Raw genomic sequence first — 13,818 nt, forward strand, 5'->3', positions numbered from 1 at the left:
GGAGTTAACTGTTTTGGTCGACCATATAGTGCAGCATGTTGAGATGCTGTTTAGTGCTGATTAACGGCTTGCTACACAGCAGCGCAGGAAGTAAGTGTGGGCGGAAGCTGCACGCAAGTGCACCGCTGTGGGCGTGACTGCGAGGAGCATCAAGGACTGCCACAAGAGGTGGGACGACCTCAGGCTGAGGGTGCGGAACCTGATCTCTACACACCGCCAACGCAGCAGTGGGACAGGTGGAGGGACCCCTTCCCCACTGAGGCTGAAAACATGGGAGGAGCGCTGAAGCAGTGTCCTCCACCTTGAGGGCATCCATGGGATCGGGGATGCTGAGGCAGGAGTGAGCCCACCTGCAGATGCTGGTAAGTGCACAAATATGAATGCCATATGAGTACATGTTGAGGCCATGAGTGGCCCAAAGGACCCATTAACAACCGCCCGCCCCCCCAGCCAGTGCATGAGTGGCCCAAAGGACCCATTAACAACCCCCCACCCCCAGCCAGTGCATGAGTGGCCCAAAGAACCCATTAACAACCACCCCCCCCAGCTAGTGCATGAGTGTCCCAAAGGACCCATTAACAACCTCCCCCAGCCAGTGCATGAGTGGCCCAAAGGACCCATTAACAACCCCCCCAGCCAGTGCATGAGTGGGCCAAAGGACACAATCATGATCCAGATGACGATCCACATCACTACAATACATGACCGTTGACAAGCACATGCATGTAAATGCTACTGTTAACTGATCAACCTGTCTGATGCATGTGATGCACCCATCAGGCACCACCACACAACTAATTGTATGCCCTCTGTGTCCCCACAGCCATATCAAGTGACAGTGACACCGCACAACAGCCCAGGCAATCGGCTCCTGCACGTGTGCAAGCCAGCGCCTCTTCCCAGGAGGATGCTGCCAGCAGTTCTGCAAGTCTACCCCCAGTAGCATCTGGTACACATGTGCCGGCCACCAGCACCAACATCTCCACCATCTCCACGCTGCCTGATGCAACACAGGTGCCACGGGCACCCATCATGCCTACCCAACCCACCACAGAAAGTATATGCACTGCAGAGGAGGCAGCAGGTAGCGACAACAGTGCCCCGCACAGCAGTCTGATTTAGGGCCACAGGGGAGGCGCCCAACCTTGATGACTTGGCATCGTTCCATGACCTGGAGTTCAGCCCCACATCACTCCGCAGTCCAATGAGGTCACCTACCCCCTCAATGGCTGAGCTCAATGCCCACATGCAGCGGATGGAGGAGCAGCAGTCTACCCTCACCCAGCTGGTGGAAAGGCAGCTTGAGGAATCCAGGCTGCAGAGAGAGAGCTACAGCACATCTGTACGTCGCCTCTCAAGGTTGATTGGACACTTCGCCACCACAATAGTGACCCTGGCACGCCATGTGCGGGAGGGCAATGACAACACTTCGAGAATGGCTGAATCCATGATCATTGTCCACCAGGCATATCTTGCACATTTGCCACCAATGCCAGCTACAGTGCCTTCCACTAGTACCACCCCATCCAGCTCCACCTCTGCCAGTCCACGGAGGCGCTCAAGTCGGCAAACAGGGCCCTCGGGCAAGGATGCACAAGCGCCGAAGCGCACACGCAAATGATGGCATGTGTGTTTGGCACGGCAGGACACATGTGGACTAGAAGGGTGTAAGGGGGTGGGTACGTTTGGGTGGCATGGGAGGTTCATTAGGGGGTTAGTGGGTTGGGGCCTGGTTGGAGGTGGGTACGTTTGGGTGGTGGGGGAGGTGTATTAGGGGGTTAGTGTGTTGGGGCCTGGTTGGGGGTGGGTACGTTTGGGTGGTGGGTGGGCACAGGTGTACAGCTTCCCTAACCATTGCACCTCCTTCCCTGTTGTAATGTTATGATTATATCATCATTGAAAAAACATTCATGAGTAAACATCCATCATTACATTTGCAGTACATCCATTTTCTTACTGCCATCGTCATATCCATGCAATGCTGTTAATGTGCAGTTTCTCAGAAGTAAATGCGAATCAGTGCATCCGTGCTCGTTGTCCATCTAGTGCACCACCAGGAGGAGGTGGAGCCATCCCATCCCCATCTCCATCCCCACCCCGTCCCCATCTCCATCCCCACCCCCATCCCCATCTCCATCTCCATCCCCATCTTCATCATCTGCGTCTGGGGGCATTGGAATGTTCCTGCGCAGGCACGGATTGTGCAGCATGGCACAAACAAGCAGAATTTTACCCGTCTTCACTGGGCTCTACAGCAGTGCTCCGCCAGATCTGCTCAAACAGCGGAACCGGGCCTTCAGTAGTCCAAATGTCCTCTCAATCAAGCCACATGTGCGGACGTGTGCCCTGTTGTACGCATCTTCATGCCTGTTCCTTGGCCTCCGTACAGGCATCATCAGCCATGGCGTGAGTGCATATCCAGCATCACCTACATGGGATGTAGATGTGGGGGACACCTCAGTGTTTGTTGTATCATGTCTTCATCAGATGCAGTGCAATCTTGTGTCATTGTTCATTCATGCAAAGGTGGCATGCAGTGGTTGGACCGGTGGGTGATTACCATTCCTTGGTCATTGTAGTGGACGTTGGCATCTGGACATTGACCAACGCATTGGTGTGCATGTGTACTTTGCCCTGCGGGTGACATTGGTTGGTAAGTATGGCATTGTGCAGTGATGTGCACAGATGGCAGTCAATCAGTCAACTGTGATGATGTTGTCATTGCAGGATGTCTCATGTGCAGGCATCATGTGCATTGGGAGGGCAGTGCTGCATATTGTGGGTGGAGGTATGCAGTGGCTACAGGTGTATGGGCCAGTGGCAGTATTGGCTGTGTGTGTCATGTGGCAGGGTGTGTACGGGCACACTGTGGCAACCTGCCATGTGTTGCTTTGTGATGTTTGGGTTTTGCTGTCTATTCAGTGAATGGACGGGGGGTGATGCATGTGCAGACGCAGCAGCCCACTCACATTGCTCATTGCCCTGGACACACACACCCCTTCCACAGGGCCGGTGCATTGGCAGCTGTACACACCCAATAGCCATGTGCTTTGTCCAGCATAGCATTCCATGTACCGTGGCAATGTCGAATTCCGCAGTACCATTGAGTCATGTGTTGAGCCCGAGAAACGTGCGCAGCAATGTGTTATCACTTGTGCGGCATCACATACCATCTGTGCATTCAGTGAGTGGTACAGTTTCCTATTGCGGAACACCATCTCAATAGCACGTGATACTGTGAGCTCGATGTGGGTGCAGTCGACTGTACCTATGCAATTAGGCATGCCTGCAATGGCATGGAAGGCCAACTTGGTGGCAATGACCTGGGGAAGGATACGGGGTAGGGCGATCTGTTCAGACACATGGCGCAACAGGGCATCCAGTACCTGTAACAAGATTTTAGAGAAACAGGGTTGTGATAGGCCGTGCAGCTCACCAACTGTGTGTTGATAGGTTCCGGTGCCAAGAAAATGCAGTACTGACACAACCTTTAGGGGGGGTGGCGGTGGGGATGTCAATGTGGCTGCTGATGTCGTCCTCTATCATGGTGGTGATGTACAGGATTGTTGGATGGTCCAGCTGGTATAATGTGTGGATCTGTCCTGGGGTAAGGTTCCAGGGTGAGGTCCTGATGCGTGGTATTGCTGGCTGCCTGCGGTGTGCTGCCGGCTGGACAATGGGGTTTGCCATGGGTACAGGGTTAGCTAGTTGCCGCCTGGGCCTCCTACGCCTCCGCCTCCTCCTCTGCAACATTACTGCCATCATGTGCAGTGCTGCCTGTTGGTTGAGTAGGCCCAGTCCCAATGCTACTAGAGCTGCTGCCTGCATGGTTCTGTTTGGAGTTGGCCTGGGTGTGGCCCTTTTGTAGGCTCACAGTGGCCTGCTTGGTCCAGCTGGGCTCATTTGGTGTACCTGTGGCCTGATTCAGGTCACCAGTTACTGTTTAACGTCATGTTTGCTGTGGCGGCGATACTGCCACCGTGGTCACGGTTTTAGCGCCATTTTTGTGGCAGTGTTTCCATGTCCATGCTACTTGTGATGCTCGCAGTGTTTAGTGTTGGCAGTAACGGAGGGGTTTCCGTGCAGGCAAAGTTTAAGGGTGCTTACACTCCGCGGTGGCGGTTTATGGTGGTGCTGTTTCCGGGTCTGCAGGTCATAATTCGGTGATCGCAGAAACGGGAGTGGTATGGTTATACCGGCAGTGTTAAGCCCGGACCGGAGTACTTGTAATGAGGCCTTGTCCACCTCTCCATACACTTTCAAAGCTGAATACTGAAGATATATGATTGGATGAGCACTAACTCCCTGAAATGGAGCTCAGATAAAGGTCATGGCTGTCCTCCCTTTCTCATGCATCTTCACATGTGGTCTGCCTCAATTCCCTCCTCTCCCTCTCTTATCCCGAATGCTACAAATCTTGGTTCCAAACTAGAATCTCAACTTTCTGTCATTCCCCAAATCAACCAAGTGGCCTTTGCCAGCTTTCACCAACTTGACCCTCTCCAGCATAATGTTCACTATATTTCACCCACTGCTGTTACTACTCTTGGTTAGTCGTCTTGACCAGGGCAAGGCTCTCTGTCTTCTCACCTTTACCACCTTCAGCTCATTGAGAATGTGGCCACTCATCACCTCACTCATTCCCCCAAATTCTTTCATATTACCACTCTTCTCCTTTCCTTGCATTGGTTTTCTGTCCACTTTGTATTGTGCACATCACATTGTCTTGGGCATCAGTGGTACTGCAATCTTGCTCCAGGATTTATTATCAAACGTTTCTCTAAGTACTCTCCTATTCTATCTCTCTCAGGACTTCTCCACATCTTTTAATCTGTACATGTTGCTTCCTTAATTCCTGTGCAGGAGGATGCACTTCTGGGTTTTAGCCGCCGAGAGGACTCTCCCTTTTCATCTCCATTACTTGGTTCACAATTTTTCTTTTGCCGCCCCCATCTTTGTAAATGCCTTCCCCTAATCCTTGGGTTCACTCCCTCCCTTCGTTTCTCTTCAGAGCTGATGCTAGTTCCAAGAAACCAACCTGGTATTAATGCACTTAATATATCTTACTTGACATACTTTCATTGGGCTGTGTCCCTAAATTAAAAATGTCCCATGTGCTGAAAAACCGGGTTATGCTTTCATTGAGCTGTGCCCTATTTCTTAAATTCACCAGTGCTGGATTTCAAACCAAAGCATGGAAGGATTATTTCTGATAGCAATGAAAGTTATTGAACTGATACAATACTCATCTCAGAAAAGCAGGAGGCAGTTAGGACCTGTTCTTCTTTTTAACATGTAATGGGTAGCAACAGCCCCCCCCCTATCCTAACAAATTAATATTTACAACCCCAAATCTCCATGAAAAAAGAAATCTTCTTAGAAATACGGCAATGTGAGTTTCCCTGAACTTCTAAAGCTTCAAGAATTCTCCCAGATTCCGATTTGAAACCTAAATCACAATAAAACTGATTACATTACACCCAATTGGTAACATAGCTTACTGTCATGCCGCCGTCCTTTGGTGGCCGCTGGCGGTTATGGAAGGCTTGGCGTTGGCGGCGCCATTAGTTGTTCCGTGTGTTTTTTCTTTTCACTTCCTGGTTTGGCGGTCTAGTCTTTTTCTTCTGTGTTACTTTTCCTTCCGCTTCCTGGTTTGGCGGTCTAGCCTTTTCTCTTGTTTCCGTATTTAACCACGCCCCTCTCTGGGCTCTGTGCGTTGCAACTTGTTTCTTTCGCTTGTTGCCGTGCTACTGTGTTTCCAGTACTTCCCCTATTACCTAGTTTACTCAGTAACTATAGCAGTGATTCTTTCTACTGCTTCTTCCCTTCCTTTTTTGCCTGTTTACTCCATTCTATTGATTTCCCGTGCCTTTCGGGGCTCCTCTATTCCTTCCTGTTTTCCGGATCTCGTTCCGGTATCTGGCAGTGGTGTGATTTCCTCCATCCCGGGTTTCCCGGGCTTCTCATGCTACAACTTCAAATACTACAGCTTGACAGCTTCGGAAAGACTTTCCTGCCTTTCACCTGCACTCCGGACTCTCCAGTCAACTCCTCCAGCACGCATTTGTTATCAACAACATCCGGCGAGAGGTTTTTTCTAAGCGGCTGCTTTTTTCCTCTCTTCCTGGCATCTTCGGGACGGGGCCGGCTGTTTTCCTGTTTATCAGGGAATCAGGGTGGCTTCTTCCTGCGGACGACCTTATCTCTTCACAAAGAAGAAAAGACCAAGAGACAAGTCCTACAGACGAGGAAATCTTCTGGAAGAAACAGGTGAGGAGAAAGGGGAGGAGGACATAGACTTATCTGATTTGGAGGAATCTCTGTTGTATCCCAGCGCATGTGACAGTGAAATCTTCTGGAAGAAACAGGTGAGGAGAAAGGGGAGGAGGACATAGACTTATCTGATTTGGAGGAATCTCCGTTGTATCCCAGCGCATGTGACAGTTTGCAACGCCAAGAAGAGAACACAATGTCTATCCCGGAACAGGTCCAAGAGTTGCTCGCTGCAATGCAGAATGTGACGTTAGAATTACAGGCTGTGAAAGCCGAAAACACTGCTTTGAGGCAGCGTGTCGATCACTTCGAACAGTCCCGGAGTGATTTGCCTCCCATGCCCTTAGCCTGCGGTAAATACGATGGCTCTCCGGCTAGTTTCAAAGAGTTCATGGAGGCATGCATAATCTATTTCACTTTCAGACCACAAACATATGCCTCAGACTCAGCCCGTATAGGTTTTCTAATTTCTAACCTTACGGGTAACGCCCTTTCTTGGGCTACCCCTCTGGTGACCGGTGCCAGCCCTTTACTCCAAGATTATGCCGGTTTCACCGCCCAATTCAAAACGGCTTTTGAAAGGCAAGAGTCTGCGGCAGTCGCCAGCGAACAGCTACTGGATATCCGACAAGGAAGTACGGATCTGCTGACATACATCTCCCGTTTTAAACGGGTGGCTGCTGACGCAGGCTGGCAAGAGAACGCTCAGTACACCATCTTTCGGAGAGGATTAAGGGAGGAACTCAAAGATGAATTAGCAAGGGTTAACCGACCAGCTACTTTAACCGATCTGTGGTCTACTGTTATTCAACTGGACTTCCGCATCTCAGAACGACGGTCCGAACGTCGTAAACAACGTGGATTTCCTGCTACACTTGATCCTGGATTACCACCCCCCTCTTCCACCTGTATGTCAAAGGAGGAACCAATGCAGATTGGAACTACCCGAGGGCCACTCACCCCGGAAGAAAGAAGAAGACGCAGAGATAACAACCTGTGTATGTATTGTGGATCCAATCAACATATACTTAGAGACTGTCCTAACGTACCTCCCAGACGTTCGGGAAACGCCAATCCTCGGAACTAGTTGGGACAAGTTACCGAGGGGGATTACCTGGTCCCTTCGTCTCTTTATCGGTCACACCCACGCCATCCACTGTAGAAGACAACCGTCTGATGGTAGTTGGAGTGGAGTTAAGCCTCTCTCAGCAGTCCTATGAGGTTTTGGCACTGCTGGACTGTGGTGCTGCCGGTTGCTTTATGGATTTGGTTTGGGCGGAAAAGGTTGGTATTCACCGTTTGCAAAAGGACGAGGATCAAAAGGTGGAGGGCGTAGACGGCAGACCACTCAGCTCGGGCCTTATCACTCATACTACACCTCCTATGCAGATGAAAATCCTACATCACAACGAGACCATTCAATTTGACCTTATCCGAGCTGCACATTTTCCATTGATCCTGGGAGTCTCGTGGCTTCGGAAGCATAACCCGACCATAGATTGGACAAAGAATCAACTGTCCTTTACATCAGCCTTTTGTCGTAGTTCATGTTCCTCACAGACCCAACATACTACGGTTCATGTTTGTCCGGAATTAGACTCTAGTTCAGAGGCACTTAAGGTAAACAGTATTCCCAGAGAATATCTCCGCTACCAGGAGGTATTTACGGACGATGGTCCTCAGAAGTTACCACCTCATAGACCAGAGGACTGTCAGATCGTTCTCCAGCCCAATGCTGTTGTACCTTTTGGAAGGATGTTTTCTCTTTCTCTTAAGGAAAAGAAAGCACTTAAAGAATACCTGGATGCAAACACACATCATGGCCTGATCCGACCTTCGTTTTCTCCTGCTGGGGCTTCGCTTTTCTTTGTTCCAAAGAAAGGTTCAGATGAACTTCGCCCTTGCATTGACTATAGGGGTCTTAACCAAGTTACTCTCAGAGATAGGTATCCCATGCCACTTATCGGAGACATCCTAGAAGCTGTTCAAGGGGCGAAGATCTTCTCTAAGATCGATTTAAGAAGAGCCTACCACCTTTTGAGGATACGATCCGGTGACGAATGGAAGACGGCTTTTCGCACTCCCTTCGGTCACTATGAATATTGTGTTATGCCGTTTGGTCTTGTCAATGCTCCATCTGTATTTCAGAGATTCATGGATCGCATTTTCTCCGATCTACTTTTCCATTCTGCTGTCGTCTACCTCGACGACATTTTGGTGTATTCTAAAGACGCTCAACTTCATGCTAAACATCTCCACCAAGTCCTTCAAAGATTGCAAGACAATCTGCTCAAGGCCAATGCTGACAAGTGCATTTTTCAAGTCTCCGAGGTCAACTATCTTGGCTTTATCCTGTCCTCAGAAGGTATTCGCATGGATTCCGCTAAGACCGACGCCATCTTGCAATGGCCAACACCCCATACCATCAAAGACGTCCAAAGGTTTTTAGGTCTAGCCAATTTTTATCGCAAATTCATCCAAGGATTCTCGGATCGAGTTCTTCCCATTACAAGGTTGCTAAAGAAGTCATCCATGCCCTTCTCCTGGTCTTCTGAGGCAAACCGGGCTTTCCAACTTCTCAAGAAGGAATTCTGCTCTGCCCCGGTACTTCATCAACCAGATCAGAATCTAAGATTCATTGTGGAGACCGACGCCTCTTCTGCAGCAATTGGAGCAGCTCTCCTACAGGAACACGGGGAGCTAGAACATCCCGTTGCCTACATGTCCAAAACACTGAACGACAGTCAAACACATTATTCGGTGATTGAAAAAGAACTTCTGGCCATGAAATCCGCATGCGAAGAATGGCGACATCTCCTACAGGGAGCTACTCATCCTTTTGAGATCAGAACAGATCATAAAAATCTTAAGATTCTGCAGAAGATGGAATGCGTCAACTCGCGTCAAGCTCGCTGGGCACATTTTTTCTCCCAATATGATTTCGTACTGACTTACTTACCAGGTTCCAAGAACATACTTGCTGATGCCCTTTCCAGAAGACCAGTACCAGACAGGGTCCTGAAGGAATTTCCCAGCCTCATGCTACCAGACGTTAAAGTGATCTGTTCTGTGGATTCGTTTCTGGACAGAGTCCGTGAGGTCACACGGTCCACTAACCCTCTTCCGAAGGATCTTTCCATGCAAGGTGGTTTATGTTTTCAACAACAACGACTATTTCTACCAGACAGCATCTCCCGTCAGTCGGCATTAAAATGGTGCCATGATGATCCAACAGCGGGACACAGAGGTGTAAAGAACACCTTGGAGTTGCTTCTTCGCAGGTTCTGGTGGCCTGGGATGGCCAAAGAAGTTACTACCTACGTCGAGTCATGCCCTGTATGTTGTCGATCAAAGTACCGCACTCAAAAGGCAATAGGGCTTCTCCAACAACAGGACCTTCCGAAGAGACCCTGGTGCGTTATTTCTACAGATTTCATCGTGGATCTGCCACCTTCAGAAGGTTGTTCAAGCATCATGGTAACGGTCGATTGCTTCACCAAGATGGCACATTTCACTCCTTTGGCGGGTCTTCCTACTGCAGCCGAGATGGCGGCAGTGTTTGCCAGGGAAATATTCCGCTTACATGGTACCCCAGACAAGATTATTTCTGACAGGGGATCTCAGTACACCTCGAAGTTCTGGAAGGAACTTTGTGAAAGACTGGGTATGGAACGAGCTTTGTCATCCGGTTTCCACCCACAGACCAATGGACAGACAGAACGAACGAACGCCACTCTGGAGCAATATCTTCGGTGTTTCGCTAATGCCCAACAGGACAATTGGGTTAGTCTGTTGGTTACTGCAGAATTTGCCTATAACAATGCAGAGCACAGTGCCACTGGTCTCAGTCCTTTCTTTTGTTCCTATGGTTTCCATCCCAGCTTTATTCCTTCACTCTCTTTTCCTCCTTCTACAACTCCATCTGTTGATGCCCTACTTACCAGTATCTCGGATGCTCACAAGTCTGCCACGAGTTGCTTGCGAGCTAGCAGTCTCCGGTACCGATCTTACTGCAACCTTAAGTGCCAGCCGGTTCCGGCATGGCGTAAGGGCACCAAGGTCTGGTTGTCTACTAGGTTTCTACCTCGTTGGCTACACCCCTCTAAACTTTCACCCCGCTATCTGGGTCCTTTCCCTATTCTACGCCAGATCAATCCTGTGGCCTTTCGTCTCCAGTTGCCGAAACATATGCACCGTCTCCATCCGGTGTTTCATTCCTCCCTCCTTAGGGAATACAAGAGTGATCCCTACCTTCGCACTTTGCCGCATGATCCGGTTCCCAAAGTGGTTCCTTCTGATGAGTATGAGGTGGCCTCCATCCGGGACTCCCGCTATCATCAGGGTCGCTTGGAGTATCTCATCCACTGGAAAGGATATCCGCACTCAGAGGACTCCTGGGAACCGGTGTCTCATGTTCACGCTCCGGCATTGATTCAGCGGTTTCACCGTCTGTTCCCGGGTAAACCGGGGGGCGTGCCGCTTGGGAGGGGGCATACTGTCATGCCGCCGTCCTTTGGTGGCCGCTGGCGGTTATGGAAGGCTTGGCGTTGGCGGCGCCATTAGTTGTTCCGTGTGTTTTTTCTTTTCACTTCCTGGTTTGGCGGTCTAGTCTTTTTCTTCTGTGTTACTTTTCCTTCCGCTTCCTGGTTTGGCGGTCTAGCCTTTTCTCTTGTTTCCGTATTTAACCACGCCCCTCTCTGGGCTCTGTGCGTTGCAACTTGTTTCTTTCGCTTGTTGCCGTGCTACTGTGTTTCCAGTACTTCCCCTATTACCTAGTTTACTCAGTAACTATAGCAGTGATTCTTTCTACTGCTTCTTCCCTTCCTTTTTTGCCTGTTTACTCCATTCTATTGATTTCCCGTGCCTTTCGGGGCTCCTCTATTCCTTCCTGTTTTCCGGATCTCGTTCCGGTATCTGGCAGTGGTGTGATTTCCTCCATCCCGGGTTTCCCGGGCTTCTCATGCTACAACTTCAAATACTACAGCTTGACAGCTTCGGAAAGACTTTCCTGCCTTTCACCTGCACTCCGGACTCTCCAGTCAACTCCTCCAGCACGCATTTGTTATCAACAACATCCGGCGAGAGGTTTTTTCTAAGCGGCTGCTTTTTTCCTCTCTTCCTGGCATCTTCGGGACGGGGCCGGCTGTTTTCCTGTTTATCAGGGAATCAGGGTGGCTTCTTCCCGCGGACGACCTTATCTCTTCACAAAGAAGAAAAGACCAAGAGACAAGTCCTACAGACGAGGAAATCTTCTGGAAGAAACAGGTGAGGAGAAAGGGGAGGAGGACATAGACTTATCTGATTTGGAGGAATCTCCGTTGTATCCCAGCGCATGTGACACTTACTTAGCCCTAACCTCAGACATCTGTGTGAAATCTACAGTCTCAGATTTGAATCCTGGTGGACAAGCACAGCCATTCATCCTTCCCAGATGAAGTACCATGGAAATGCCTAGTAACAAACCTACGACAGCCCACAAAAGCAGAAGAAATCGGCATGAAGAGTTATATAAATACGGTCTTAATAGTAATTTTAAAGGTCACCGAAAAATCAACCAGATCAGTTTGAACAGTGCAGCACACTAGCTAGCAAGCTTCTGAATTCTGATTTAACCCTTTCAGTGCTGGGCTGTTTTCAATATGTTCTCCTGGATGAAAGTGAGATTCGGGGTGTAGGCATACACCACCAGTGTCTGCTTGACTCGCACAATACCCTAATTTAAGATACAGCCATACCGCCGTATGTGTTAAGCTCACCTGGTCTCTGCGGAGGCGTTAGGGCATGGTTGCGCCCTCCCTGTTGTTAGATCTCCCCCTTCTGGTTGTCCCCTGCGGATCAGCTATGGGTGGCGACAATTGGTGGCACTGCTCCTGCGTGGATATGGGAAAACGTGAATGCGCTGGTAGATGACTGTGGTATCTCCCAACCCCTTCAACCCAAGGTGCGATTTCTGTGGGCACGTACCGGCCCATAAGGCTCACCTGATTAATGTGAATGATGAGCTCTCTGTCCTGCTACTTCTGGCAGGGGCGCTGGTTGGTGGAATCTAGTTAATTCACTGATTCCTGAGTACTAGTCCAGTCCGGCTGCGACTAAGTTCCTCTTTCTGCTTTCTTTCAATGTCTTTTGTCTTTTCCAACATCAATGTCTTGATGTTATTGCTCTCAATGTGGTTGTTTTGCATTGAATAACGTTTCTCTCTGTTTTCTCCCAAATAGGTGGAAATGCGGCCTAACAATGGCTGTGAAGGCGCGGAACGTGGCTGAGTAGAAGATGGATGTGACCGCAATGTTCAGCAGCAGGTGAGTGATGGCTTTAGGGAAGGTGCAATGTTTTAATGGCAGCAAGCCCTTAACGTAATGTCTGTTAAGTGTCTGAGCTTTGTTTATTTGCCTTTTCTTTGTAGGTGCTGCGAGTTTGGATGGAGTGTGTCGTGCCGCGGTGCCTGGATGATGCTGTCTACGCTCTGAGATGTTTGCAGGTGAGCCGCGGTGCCAGGAGGAAGATGTCTGTGCTCCGAGATGTTTTCAGGTGAGCCGCGGTGCCAGGAGGAAGCGTTCAGGTAAGAGCAGGATTCTCCAGTAACAAGCACGGATGCAGATAGCAGGATAATTCAAGGTAAGATAAATCTCAGGCGACAGTGAGCGTTACGCTGCACGGAGGTGCAGAATAACACCAAGCGTGAGCCTTGGAGTTGGGCTGGCTTTTACAGCTGAGCTCTTAAGGCCATGCCTCCTTAGCAAAGTTCTGCATGCCACACCCAGAAGTTAGAAGATGCACGTGCAGATGCAGATGAAGATGGAGACCACACCCGGACTAGTTACCCAAATGAGAGTTCTTGAGAGTATTCTTACTCATAATAAAAGAGTTCCTGTTTATTCTTAGCATTTCTGCCCATAATGGACATGTCCTGTTCATATCCTTCCATGAGCCTGGTGCCAGAGGCACCAGGACTGTGTCCAACCAGGCCCCCCATGTATAAATGTCCCAAAGGGACGTGCGTGACCCAAGATGTCCCCTGCGCCCTCCACTTGATGGTACTTCTCTTGTGATCCTGGGCAAGTGGCCATGACAGCACTCACCCTCAAGGCCCCTCTCAAGGGTGATCCTCCTCTCAGCCCTGGCTGGGTGGAGCTATTACGATGGAATTGCCTGACCAATCAAGGGGCATGGACATATTCGCTGGGTTCCCAGGTTCGGTCTTGGGGTCCGTATCCTTTCCAGTCTATTAGGTAATACAGTTTGGAGCGAACTACCTTGGAATCCAAGACAGACTTAACCTAGTATTCGGGTTCCCCATTTTAGTAATTCGGGCTCTGGTGGAGAATCAATCAGTGTATTTGGTTTTATGGGTTTAAGGAGTGAAACATGGAATACCAGGTGGATTTTCATGTACGAAGGTAGCTCCAATTTCATGGCGGCAGGGTTGATTATTGCTTTGATAGTATAGGGGCCCAGATATCTGGGGCGGAAGGCCCGTGGTCCTTTCAAAGGTATGTGTCTGGATGCTAACCAGACTTTTTCTCCAATCTGGTAATTGGGAGC

Source organism: Ambystoma mexicanum, chromosome 7q (assembly GCF_040938575.1).
Source record: "Ambystoma mexicanum isolate Mex_15411 chromosome 7q, UKY_AmexF1_1, whole genome shotgun sequence".
Taxonomy (NCBI): Eukaryota; Metazoa; Chordata; class Amphibia; order Caudata; family Ambystomatidae; genus Ambystoma; species Ambystoma mexicanum.